At 39.5% G+C, this 12,758-nt stretch overlaps 1 protein-coding gene across 5 annotated transcripts in view; it reads right to left on the bottom strand.

The window, feature by feature from the left end:
- brinp2 (BMP/retinoic acid inducible neural specific 2) overlaps positions 1–12,758 on the bottom strand; it is a 117,726-nt gene that overhangs the window by 53,720 nt on the left and 51,248 nt on the right. Inside the window, exon 2 of one of the 5 annotated variants that reach the window (XM_062977761.1) lies at positions 4,137–4,180. The exons of the other annotated variants lie outside the window; for them this stretch is intronic. The gene's annotated coding sequence lies outside the window, so the exon portion shown is untranslated. The remainder of the gene's footprint in view (positions 1–4,136; positions 4,181–12,758) is intronic. 5 annotated transcript variants of the gene reach the window in all.

Here is a 12,758-nt window from a genome sequence, read left to right as displayed (position 1 = left end):
GACTTACAGAGAAAGCAAGTGTCTTTTAAACAGCCTGTACTTTTATTGGTGTGCAGTCATTTAAAAATGGTGCTGTGATCAGAAACGAGGGATTGTTTGAACCAATAACCACTTCCAGCCTACAACAAAGGCTAGAAGAAAGAGGAAACATCCTTCAGCCCATGAACCAAATTTCATTTCAGATAAGTTCTTGGGGTTTGCATGTCCCTTAGAAAGGGCCAGGGCCAAAGGTGGTGTCCAAAACAGTGGGATATTTTAACTTAAAGCATTTAATGCTGGTAAGTGAACATGAGTGGAAGCATTTAAAACTTTTAGAATATGAAACGATGATCAAAAACCTGGAAATGTACTCAATGGTGGTGTTGGCTCCAGTTACAACAATGACGTAGAGATCTCTGTCAGTGTGCCAAGTAATTATTTCTTGAACCACTCCTACATGTGTGGTGTCAGGGATAGTGGAGAAAGGTGTCCTGGACAGGGGAATGTTCCTATCATTACGAAAGCATTGGCTCACAATACTTCTGTGACATGGGAATTTTACTGCTCAAATAGCTCGTGACTGGCAGATATTGGCATTGCTGCCATAGCCACTGAGAGCATGGCTACTATTTTTGCTCTGTTGTGCTCTCCTTGGGGCAGTGTAGGTCCTCTAGTTCTGGTTATACGATTTGGCAACTACTGCCCCAACATAGTAGTAACACGTCTTTGATTTGAGTGTGACTGGCTTATATGACTGTTTAGATTTAAAGTAAAAGTATTATTACCTTTAAGCTTTTAAGTTAATAAAATTAAAATAAATATTTGTCTAAATAAACATATTTCTCTTTACAAGCCTGCTGATGCTTTAAGGCTATTAGGGGAGGCACTCAACAAGGATCAGTAAAGGGTATGACATCCACTGCTGTAGTAAATGTTTTATTGTTTTTATCGTATATTAGCTTCAGCTTTTTATTACACTGTATGTGCCACCTTTCTTTCATAGGATGAAAAGCAGTAGAAGCATTATATATATATAATGTCATTAAATTTTTTTGCAAGGGGACAAATACAAAAGGAGAATTAGCTCAAGCAATTTTCCCAATTAAAACTAAATGTGAAATACACAGGCACTGACATAGAGGCTACAGAAGGCAGTAGCACTGAGACCTTCTTCTTGTTATAATCAGTGGCTAGTTATAAAAAACCCAGAGATTTCCAAACTCTTAAGATTCTGAAGCTGTTAAGAGACCAATTATTCAGCAGGTTAGGAAAAGCTGCCCTAAATTTAGAGTTGGCCTTACTTTGTTGTGGGCTTAGCTTCCATTTTCATCTAATTAGAGGGTTCATTATGTTGCACTTGTTTATGTGGGGGACTTCAGCCCCTGTCATGGAAGATTTGTCTCCAACCAGGGAATAAACTAGGTAGAAAATTAATTGAGAAAACCCACATAGTGTGTAAGTAGTTATTAACTACAGAGAGGATATCAATGCTTTGCTGCAAGTAAAAAGAGCAATGTCTTTCAAAATGCAATCAAAATTACCTAAGATCTTTTTTTTAAAAAATAATCTACTATGAATTTTTTGAAGAAGCTCAGAATGTTAATTCTGATTTTAGAGTGTTTCTTCTGAAGGCAGGGGAGACATTAAATCCATAGCCCTGTAGAGTTCTTAGCTAAACCATTTTTGTCTGCTATCAAAATACATGTGTGCCACTATTCAACATACCATTAATTTGAGTTATTGCAACCTTTATTTTTGCGATCCCCATTCATTTTTGTTTTCATTGTGATTTTACTCAGGCTGTCTATCATATACCCTTCTGCTTGCCATATCTTACTATGAAGAAAACGGAGGGTTTAAGATCAGCCCAAAGACTTAAAGAGTGCCATGCAAAAAAAAAGCCTTACCTGCTTCCTTTTGTTTTTCCTTTCCAATTAATATCAATATTATTTATATACTAGCATATCCAATTTGGGGGGGGCAGGGTGATGACCCCTTAACTTGGCTTTTTTTAAATGAAAAAAGTTTAGTTCTACAAATGCTGCCTTTCAAACACAGTTATATGTCTGTAGTGGTTCTGTTTAGGTTACAGTTAATCATCCAAAACATGAGTTTCCAGGCTTCTCTTGTCCAGGATTCAGTTCCCACAGTGACCAACTGGGTGATTCTGCAAAGTCCACAAGTGGACAGTTGTGCAACTTCATCTACCTACTCATGACCCCCCTCTCCCCAAACAACTGATCCAAAAAGGTCTGCTGCTCTGGACCATGGGAGATCCAGACAAGGCTGTGAGGCTGACCCCACCCCTGAAATGGTCTACTAAATCAGACAACAAAGATACCTATGAATTGCATATCTATAGGAACGTGTAAGTACTAAACTATTACGTACCCACACACAGAGAAAATATAAGGCAGCAACTGTTAATGAGCCTTACCAGGAATAACAAAGGCTGCATGACATCTATCCTCTGCATAATTACTTGGCAGTAGGTACACTAGACATATGGAAAGTTTGTACATTTTATCGTATTTAAGTATGACTTAATGAAAATGAATGGGAGGACTAATTTGTCCTCCCTCTGATTGTATCATACGCCTGATTCCCTACACCAGAGCTTTCCAAAGATTTCATGCTGGTGACACTGTTTTAGACATGCATCATTTCACAACATAGTAATTTAGATTTATTATCAAACTGGAGGTTAAACCAACCCCCTGTAAGAGATATGGACACCTACAGAAATAGTAATTAATAATGAAATGTATGCGGACACAACATATCTCATGAAAACTTTTCATTTATATTTTTTAAAAATATATGATTTGTAAGACAATAATGTATTTTTTAACTAAATGGACTTCTCCTCCAAAATGAACTTAAAATCTAATGAAAAACCCATGTGTGGTGGCAAGGTACCCACACTATGCAGTTTATTTTTGGGGTTTTATCACACCCCCAAATCCATCCCTTGAAGATTGTAAGTGTGCCAGGTGTCATTTCTCATTATGTTCATGCAACACACCTACACACAGCATCTGACACACTAACCTGTCGCAACACACAGTTTGGAAAGTTCTGCTCTACACCTTCCTTGTTTTTTGTAGTTTTCATTTTTTTGCTTATTCTTTTACAAGTGTTAAGTATGCAATCTTCCATCTTCTAACAGTGTTTTTCAAACTGTACTCCTCCAGGTGTTTTGGACTTCAGCTCTGAGAAATCCAAACTAGTTTACCAGCTGTTAGGAATTGTGGGAGTTGAAGTCCAAAACATCTGGAAGAGCATAGTTTGGGAAACTCTGTTCTAACATAATGAATGTTTCCTTTAAAGTAGTGAAATGGAAGAACAGATTTAATATGAGACCTTATAGGAATCACTGTATTCACTTAGCAAGGTCTCTTTGCCTTGATATTTTAATTGCATTTTTGTTGAATCGATTCTGAAATATTTCATGTATTATTTTCTCAGTGCTTTCTTTGTAGTCACATTATTTAATTATTTCATTGATCATTGCTGCTGTATTTTAATGCAATGCATGTGTTTTTGTTGTTTTGCTTTTTAAGAAAGGACCTATAAGAAGGCAAAATTAACAATGGTATGCCTGCAAGTGTTGATCCTTCCAACACAGTTCCAGGGTTTCTGCATACTGCTTCTGTTACTGGAGGGCATATTTATCCATCAAGACCAGCATCCATGAATTTGTCTACTCCCTCTAAAGGAGTAGCAAATTTGATATTGTAAGTACACATTCTGTGAAACACTTCATTTTTATGTGTCTAGAAACTCACATATTTTAGCTTAATAGGATAACCCCAGGTTCTAATATAATGATGACGCCGATTATGAGAAAGATAGTGAGTATGACAATGATTATGAATGAATAATGCATTTGCCTATAGCATAAAAGTCATTAAATGAAATGAAGTTATATAAAATATATAAAATATAACAGGAGAATATACCAATTTTAACCAATCAATAATACATTTACAAAAAAATCTATGACAACTACTCTCCTTCACAGGCCATTGCAGACATCTTTAAAATGGTATAATGAATTTTCTGGACTGCTAATGTAAATGTAGTAACCATATTTCTGATGGATTTACAATAATCTTCCAAGAAGTCACAAATGATATTGGCCTGAGACCAGTTACCTCTTGTTTTCAAAAGCACCTTCAGTAAATGAGTCCCCGGATCCCTGTAAAAGGTAAAAAAGGTAATGTTTCTAATCTTCTGTTCCCCTATGCCACAAAATATAAAGGAAGAATAAAGTATTCTTCCTATCCAGGTATTTCATAGCATTTATAGTTTTGTACACCCCATCAAGACTCCATTCTACTCATCTAAATTAATGAAGTTCCAAACCATCTTTTCAAACAGATGTTAATTGAGACCAGTTATTTTCATTGTTGTTTTCCCTAATTTTCTTCACCCATACTTTTTTTCTTTTTTGAGATGTGTTCACCAGAACTGTTCATAAGGTGCTTCCATATAGCATGTGGCTTCCCTAAGCCACCTCAGTGGTAGGGGGCTAACATCAGGTTGGCACCCCCCCCCCAATTCAATCCTGCTCAATGATGACATGGCACAGTTTTTGAGAGCAGGATCAGGACAACACAGAGCTGCCTGTAATGGTATGGAGGCTTTCTATGATTTGAGTAGGGGGGGGGGGGAGGTAGGGAATGCATGGGCCAGAGAGGGTAGGGTGGCAATATCATCCCATCCCATCTCCACAAGCAGCCTGAGCCTGGGGTGCACTGCATCTTTTGGCAATGTAGTTGGATTCATATTTTTCCAAGTTACCCAACATAATCTAATGTATTCCTTGGTCATTCACCTCCAGTTCAGACCCTGTTAGCATTTATGTGAAGTTAATATTTTGTTTTTCCCCAGTGTGTAACATGTTATACTTGCTTAGTGTCACTCCCAGGAAGATCTCAGAATAAAAGATAGATCCTTGGAAACAGCTTTATTTTTCCTTCTTGCCAAGGGGAATCGAAAGCTAGTTCTGACTAGTTCCCCGCCAAACTGGTAGTATATCATCTAGCTGACCCATGACCCCTCCTACTACCTACTTCTAACATCTACATTCCATTCCCACAGAACATGCTACATTTCCCAGGTTTCTCCCCAGTCCAGATGGCTCTTATCAGAAGCTAGAGCTCTACTCCCAACCCAACCAAACTGGCCAAAATGGAGTGGACAAAGCAGCTTGACGATTTAGCTGGTACGGACACATTCTGACACTTAGCTTGGCATACTTGGAACTTCAGTGGCCACCCCCACAATTTGGAGACATCTTTTTGGCACTATGCAAAATTTCATTTGTTTTCACTACACAAGGTAATTTTGTATCATCAGCAAACATTGCCATTTTGCTGCCCACCTCTACCTATGTCTAGAACATTTAGAGACACAGTTGCCCAACCTTTGAAATAGTTTCAGGTGTTACATATTTGTTGAAAATTTGGAACTAATGTATTAGACATAAGCCTGCTTTGTACATGCAGAGGTGGTTCAGACAGTTCCTTCCCTGAAATATAGTGCACGGCCCCTGGTGGTGAAGCGGATTAAACCACTGAGCTGCTGAACTTGCTGACCAAAAGGTTGGTGGTTCGAATTCAGGGAGCTCCCGCTGTTAGCCCCAGCTTCTGCCAACCTAGCAGTTCGAAAACATGCAAATGAGAGATCAATAGGTACCGCTTTGGTGGGAAGGTAAGAGCTCCATGCAGGCATGCCAGCACATGACCTTGGAGGTGTCTATGGATAACACTGGCTTTTTGGCTTAGAAATGGAGATGAACACCAACTCCAAGAATCAGACACGATTAGACTTAATGTCAGGGGAAAACCTTTACCTTTATAGGGTACAGCACCTAGTATCTATTAGTAATCTCTCATCCAAATATTAACCAGAGCTGACCATACTTACTTTCCCAGATTAGATGGGACCTGGTACCTTTAACACCCCTGCCCCCCCCCCCCAATATTTATCTGAAAAAAAACCTGTTAGCAGTTCTGCTGGTGGCATGTTGTGAAGGCACATTCGTCTGCATGTAATTTCTGGTTGTCTTGCTTAAATATAAGGCTGCTTTAAGCAAAGCTTGGAAATCTTATTTTGACAGACTACAACTCCCAGAATCTGATAGCTGATGGCTGGAGGCTGCAGCTCCAGAAAGTAATATTTTTAAGGTCATAGCAGATGCACGCTGATTTTTACCTCTGTTAACATATTTAATTTATATTCTGTCTTTGTTTCAGCTTGGAACCCAAGATAGCATACAACCTGTAAAAAACCCTAAAACATATTAAATATATTAAAACCCAAATACCTCTTATTTATTTTAATTATAGTCCATATATGCACATTTTTTCTACTTACATTTTATTAAACTTGGAGGGGGAGAAGTTGATCAGGTTTGAGAACAATGTTTCTTAAAATCTTGTTTTTCCTTTTTGATCCGCATGGGAACAGCCTTTATTTTTACTCAGCCCATGATGCTTCAGCAAGCAAGTTATTTCAATCAACTGATTTGCTTGCTATACTATTCCAGCTTTCAAACAGCCCACTAAACTTTGTGGAAATCATTGGTTGAAACCGGCGCCCTATTGAGTAAGACGTCTCACTCCAGGGGAGCACATTGAGCTCTGCCAGAAGACTAAATGCAAAACTTGTAAGCATATTTCCATCACCACCATGAATAAACCATTCAAACTCCAATAAACAAGATGTGTCAATCACAGTATGTGGCATACCATTGTAATGCAAATGTAGCACATGCAGTATACCTATCAACTCTTGTGGAGTGATAAATGATTACTAGAAAATCTGACTTGAGAGGCACATAAGGATATTATATTGTTTGCAGCAGATATGTACAAGTCCTTTATTCCCTATCTGAAGACAACCAAAACTCACGGACTGGTAATCGGCTTCATTAGAACTATCCAAAATTTCAATTAGCCCTAATAATGGTGATACCTGATTGTGAATTTTGATCCTCCCCCAGGGCCCTAACCTAGTTTTAAAATATGTCAAAAACACACACTGATATTTCAATAAACCTACCTTGCAAAAGTTGATGGGGCAGATAGGTTTCAAGTAAAGGAGCCTTTTGGCATTTCAGCATCATTTGGCCATTGCCACTGAATTTAGTCATACATAAGGAAACTGAACATAATGCAGAAGGGAAAAGAAAGAGGAGAATTTCAGAGCAGTCAGGTAGCGGGGAAAAGCTGTTTGTTAACCCATTTTTAAATTAGAGACAGTGTTGCTCCCCTTTCAGACCCTGTGTAAAAGTGTGGCTCCTTGTTCCTTAAAGCTGGCCAAAACAACAAGAATGTGGATGAAAATTGGTTCCCATGTAATTTTACAATAAATGGAGAAGCTTCCTTTCAGAGGGAAATAGAAAAGAAAAAACAAGCAAACAGTGTATCAATTAAGATTAGCATCTTGCTTTCTCTTTCTCTTTTTGTAGGTCTACACATTTCTAAGTCTGCAAGGTTTCACCTAAAGCAAAACTTCCAAGTGAATTTCGAGTGGTTCTATTAAATCACTATAATCGAGTTTGAAAGTGGATTAAAACAAACCAGTTTTGCTGTGCTACACCTACACAAATACCTCAGGAGCCAATTTAAGGCTGGTGACCACAATATCAATTGATTGCTGGTCAGAACCAAACTCAGGAATAGCAGTATCCATGACTAGACAGCTCCTGAAAAATGCAAATGTCTTTCTTTAACCAGCCTGCTGACATGCGCTAATGTGCATATCCATGTCCATTTGGGATCAGTGCTGCCCATACCAGGACACAGAAAATGAGAAAAAGGGGCAGAAGCCAATAGTTCCCATGGGAATGATGTGGTTTCCTCTCCTGAGGGAGTGATGTTTATTTTCTGGAGAGCTGTGTTCCATGCTAGTCATATGTCACTAGCACTGTCCTGACAAATAAACACATTTTCCCATCCTGGTTTCAAGCCCTGCATGGGATATACTTTACTCAGCTGCAGTACATTATTTGGCTTGTTTTGGACTGTGGAGTATTTTAATGCATTATTTCTAGCTTGACACATGCTGCCGTGCACACTGTGTGTGTTTGGTGGACAACCTGCCCTCCAGTTAACCGCAAACTCATTATAGTGTCTAGTAGAACCACCCTCAGTGAATCCTGCTTAGCAAAAACAAATCTGAAGAAAAGGTAAGAGTGGGTGACCGTAAGGTGAACCCACCAAATGTTTTTCTTGGCAGAATGTTTTGGGGTGTGGTGTGGCGAGGATTGTCTTTGCCTTCCTTTGAGACTGAGTGTGACTTGTCAAAGGCGACCCCATGGGTTTCTATGGCTGACCAGGGAGCTGTATTCCAATGCTCAAACTCTACACGACACTGGCTTAAGCCAAGTATGACAGACTAAAAATCTTTTTCCCAAAGAAGACAGAGTCCACAGTCCCAATGACAAGTGGAAAGAGTGATCAAAAGGAAGGGCAGGGGGTGCCCCCCTTAGTGGTGCTCGTAAGTACTTACACACAATAGACTGCAGCAGTACTGGCAGAAAGAACATCTGATGGATTTGGAAGAGCCATCTGAAGAACATGCCTTCCCTGCCTTCCCAGAATTTCTCTTTGTTATCATCACAAACACCACAAACAAGAGATGAGAAGTCCTTATTCAGAATTGTATCCACTCACAATGCTCCACAGTCACTGATAATGTTTGAAAAGCCACTGACAGCAGGTGGCTCATAAATGTACTCTAACTAATATCTCCCAGGACCATTATTTGCTACCGCTAACACCAGGACAAGGAGCCACAATGAAATCAATAGTCTAGGTTTCTTAGATACCTGGTGTTCCTGATCTTCCACAGTGAGTGCAACATGTTCAATAGTGCTTCTACTGCCTGTAAATCTGTGCCAAGTGATGGGCATTCCTGAAGACTCACCTGTTTTCCTTGGATTTTAACCTGCGTAAGAGCCTGTTGGAACAATAATATCTATGATGTGGATTGGTTTTAACTATAATTTTTTTACTTGTCCTGGTTGTTTTATTGTGCATTGTGGTTTTGAATTCTGTTGGATACTATCTTTTGATGGTTCATCCTAAAAGAAAACTTTGAAAGATTTATCTTTTAAAGAAAAAGAAGTATGCCTATAAATATAATTTTGTAGCCATGAACCACTTTGAGAACCATGATGATTGAAAGTCAGCATACAAACATTGTAAAATAAATAAAATTAGTTTTGCCTTTGAATGAGTTGTTTGAAAAACAATTATTTTGGAAACCTGTGTTTTCAAAGGTTTACTCACAGCATGCAACTATATGAACAGTTATTTGGTTCTCCTCCTCTTGGTATCCATTGGACTGTATGTGCCATTGTAGGATTTGGACAAGAGAAATCTCATATAGTTACACATATGTATCTACCCTTATTGATAGATAGAAATATGTGTCAACTGATCTCCAATATGGAAAGCTTGGAGATCTTTTAGATAAAGTGGATTTTGTTCCACTGCCCTTCCCCATTCCCCAGAAGCGACAATATTAAAGATTATTTCCATGTTTAACTAACTTTGCACTTGCATAATGTATATGGCAGGCTGATGCTGGAACAAATTCTCTCACATAAATCATCTGGCAGTGTTGTTCAGTCCTGATCCAAAAACCTGCTGGAAAACACCAGCCTTTGGCTCCCATGAAGCTTTACTAATACACCTTGGATGTGGCTGCCTACAGCCTTGCTGTTCTGTTATAAAGAACCTCAAATGGCTCTAATGCATGCCATTCATGACTTCCCCCTCCTCCGTTGCTGCTCTTCTCGGGTTGGCTCTACTAATGCATACCAATCTACACTTTCAACATACGTATTGCCAAAGCAAGCACTCCAATCTGCACTTTCAAAGCTCTCCCTGTTTTTCAAGCTCTGGATCCCCATGGAGCTCTTCTACAGAATCACTACCAAGGCCATCATTACCCCCTGCTTCTCCGTCTCCTCCTACACATGCACAAAATTACCACTGCTGTTGTGCTTCATTGCTGCTCTCCAATGCCTATACTCCCTCCATTATTAAGTCTCCTGGCCACTCCGCTGAAATTCCTACATCTTGACCTAAAGTGCTGTCCCCGGGTAAGCAGTATGAGGAAATCGTGCCCAAAAGGCAAATTTCTAAGATGTTTTTCAAACCAGGCTTCAAAGTATCATAGAACAAACTGGGGCCATCCAGACTATCTGGATTTAGCCTAGCCATGACTACCTGGGGCACACACCTAGAGATCCTGAGGATGTTCTACACTTTGCAGTAATAAATAATAATAATAAATATTATTTATATCCCACCACCATCTCCCTGAAGGGAGTCGAGGCGGCTTACAAAGGCACTCCAAGGTGCACATATAACATACAGCAAGTAAAAAAGGTACATAAGTATAAATATAAGTCACAAAACAAGTCACAAAAAATTATAACAACAATCCCTGTAACACATATAACATAAAAATCAAAATAATACAATTTTAAAAACATCAGTAAATAAAACTAACAGCCATTGATACAGAAAGTGCCAACTGTCAACTTCGTATGGGCCCATTAAGCCTACTTGATGTCCAAGGCCTGTTTGAGGTCAAAGTAAGGGCTCTTTGATACTCCTTCAAGTGCCATGGCTGATTCTCATAGAATCTTGAAATTTTTAGTTTTTTCAGGTACTTACGATTCTCATTTAAAGTGTTCCATTGCTGGCATTCAAGGGAGTGCAATGGAGATGTCTAGGAGACGCTTCTAGTTATATGACCTAATTCCAATATTACAAAGGATTGCACCCTTAGAAGATTGTTATAACTGTGTGGTTTAGATAGTCAACAAATGCACAGATTATTTAAGAATTCAACCACCCATGGCTTGAAAATCCCCAAAAGTAAGCCTTGATTTTGCCATTTTCTATTTAAAAAAAATGCCCCTTTTCAATGCCATTGGATGTAACAGGAGTTGAGCATCTATTTTGGTATCCATAGGGCGTCCTAGAACCAAACCCAGAAGATACCAAAAAGCCATGTGCTATGAAAAACCATTTAAGAACATAATGCAGGAAGAAGGTATGGTAGCCTTGACCCATGGTTCCCCTTCTTTATGCCTCCCCTACCAGAAAAACTGGTCCAATTTACCTTGCCCTGGTTGTAAATCAGTCATTGCAATGGATTAGCTCACTCTAGGGCTACTCCTACACTGCCGCATAATCCAGATCAAAACATGGATCAAAGAAATACAGTTCCATCCCGGAGAGTCTCCACATGTATCCCGGGAACTGAGAAAAAGCTCCCACTGCATTCATAAAGTTCCTCTCATGTCAAATGGATTCAACAGAACAGAACCTTCTTCCAATCTTACACAATTGGAAAAATGCAGCAACCCACTGAATGAGAATCGGAAATTGAACTCACCTTTTACCTTTTTAAACAAAGGAGGCGGAGAAAGCAATTTTCTCAAGGGGGGGGGGGGGTGTTTGTTCACTTTGCTGAGTGTGCCATATCCAGTTCCTTTATCATAATTTTCCAGTGGTGGTGCTGTTTACACAAGTACTGCGCATGTTCCTCCCAAATGATTAGCCATACACTTTGTATCACTGATTTCAAACTTTCTCCTGACTTTCCAAGTAGATGTGTGTTACAGCATGCATTGGGGGGGGGGGGGGGTGTATTTTCTACCCCCCCCCCCCCGTTATAATCCACATCATTCTGGATTTTACAGTATGCGTAGATGGGGGTCAAGATAGGATGAACTGACGATGAACACGGTCCAGTCAGTGTACAGTGATAACTTGAGTTAAGAGTTTTATTCGTTCTGTGGCTAAGCTCTTAAATCATTCATATCTCAAAGCTAATTTTCCCACTGAAATGCTATTAATCTGTTCTGCCCCTGCTCATTTTTAATACATGTTTTAAAATAAGAAATGTACTTCATAAATAACAATTTATAAATGCACATTCACATGAAACAATATTTTAAAAAGATCAACTTTTAAAAAGGTAGAAGCACAAAGTTGTGACAAGGAAGCACATCTGAGGCAACAAAATGTGTGTTGGCCAGCATAACAGCAAGGCAAAACCTCCACATTCACATGGAACAATAAAAAAGAAAGATCAACTTTAAAATGGTAGAAGCACTAAGTTGTGGCAAGGAAGCATAAAGCAAAAAGTGAAGAGGCAAAAGCATCATTTTCTTTATACTATAGTCAATCCAGCCTCCCTCCCTCTCTTGCTCTCTCCCCCTCTGAATCTTCATACAGCCAAACATACCAGGAATAAAAACCACACAAAATCAACTAACCTAAAGTTCCTCAAAGAGGACAGCAATCTCCCAAAGTGGATAAGGCATGGAGGCTGCTCCCTTGAAGTCCTGAAGCCCTGTACTCTAGTGCTAGCACTCTTTCTGGTGCTAGATCTTTACTCAAAATGCTGCTCATATGTCAAAGGGAAACCCATGCCGAGGCACGGCTCTTAAATCAAAAGGCTTTTGATTTAAGCCCCCGATGGTGTAGTGGATTAAAGCCTTGTGACTTTAAGGTTGGGTTACTGATCTGAAAGCTGGCAGGTTCGAATCCCACCGGGGGAGAGCGCGGATGAGTTCCCTCTATCAGCTCCAGCTCCATGCGGGGACATGAGAGAAGCCTCCCACAAGGATGATAAAAACATCAAAACATCTGGGCGTCCCCTGGGCAACGTCCTTGCAGACAGCCAATTCTCTCACACCAGAAGCGACTTGCAGTTTCTCAAGTTGCTCCTGACACACA

The sequence above is a fragment of the Anolis carolinensis genome, chromosome 4, assembly GCF_035594765.1.
Source record: "Anolis carolinensis isolate JA03-04 chromosome 4, rAnoCar3.1.pri, whole genome shotgun sequence".
Lineage (NCBI taxonomy): Eukaryota > Metazoa > Chordata > Lepidosauria > Squamata > Dactyloidae > Anolis > Anolis carolinensis.
Note: the sequence above shows the minus strand (reverse complement) of the source record. Positions and strands in the feature narration are given on the sequence as shown.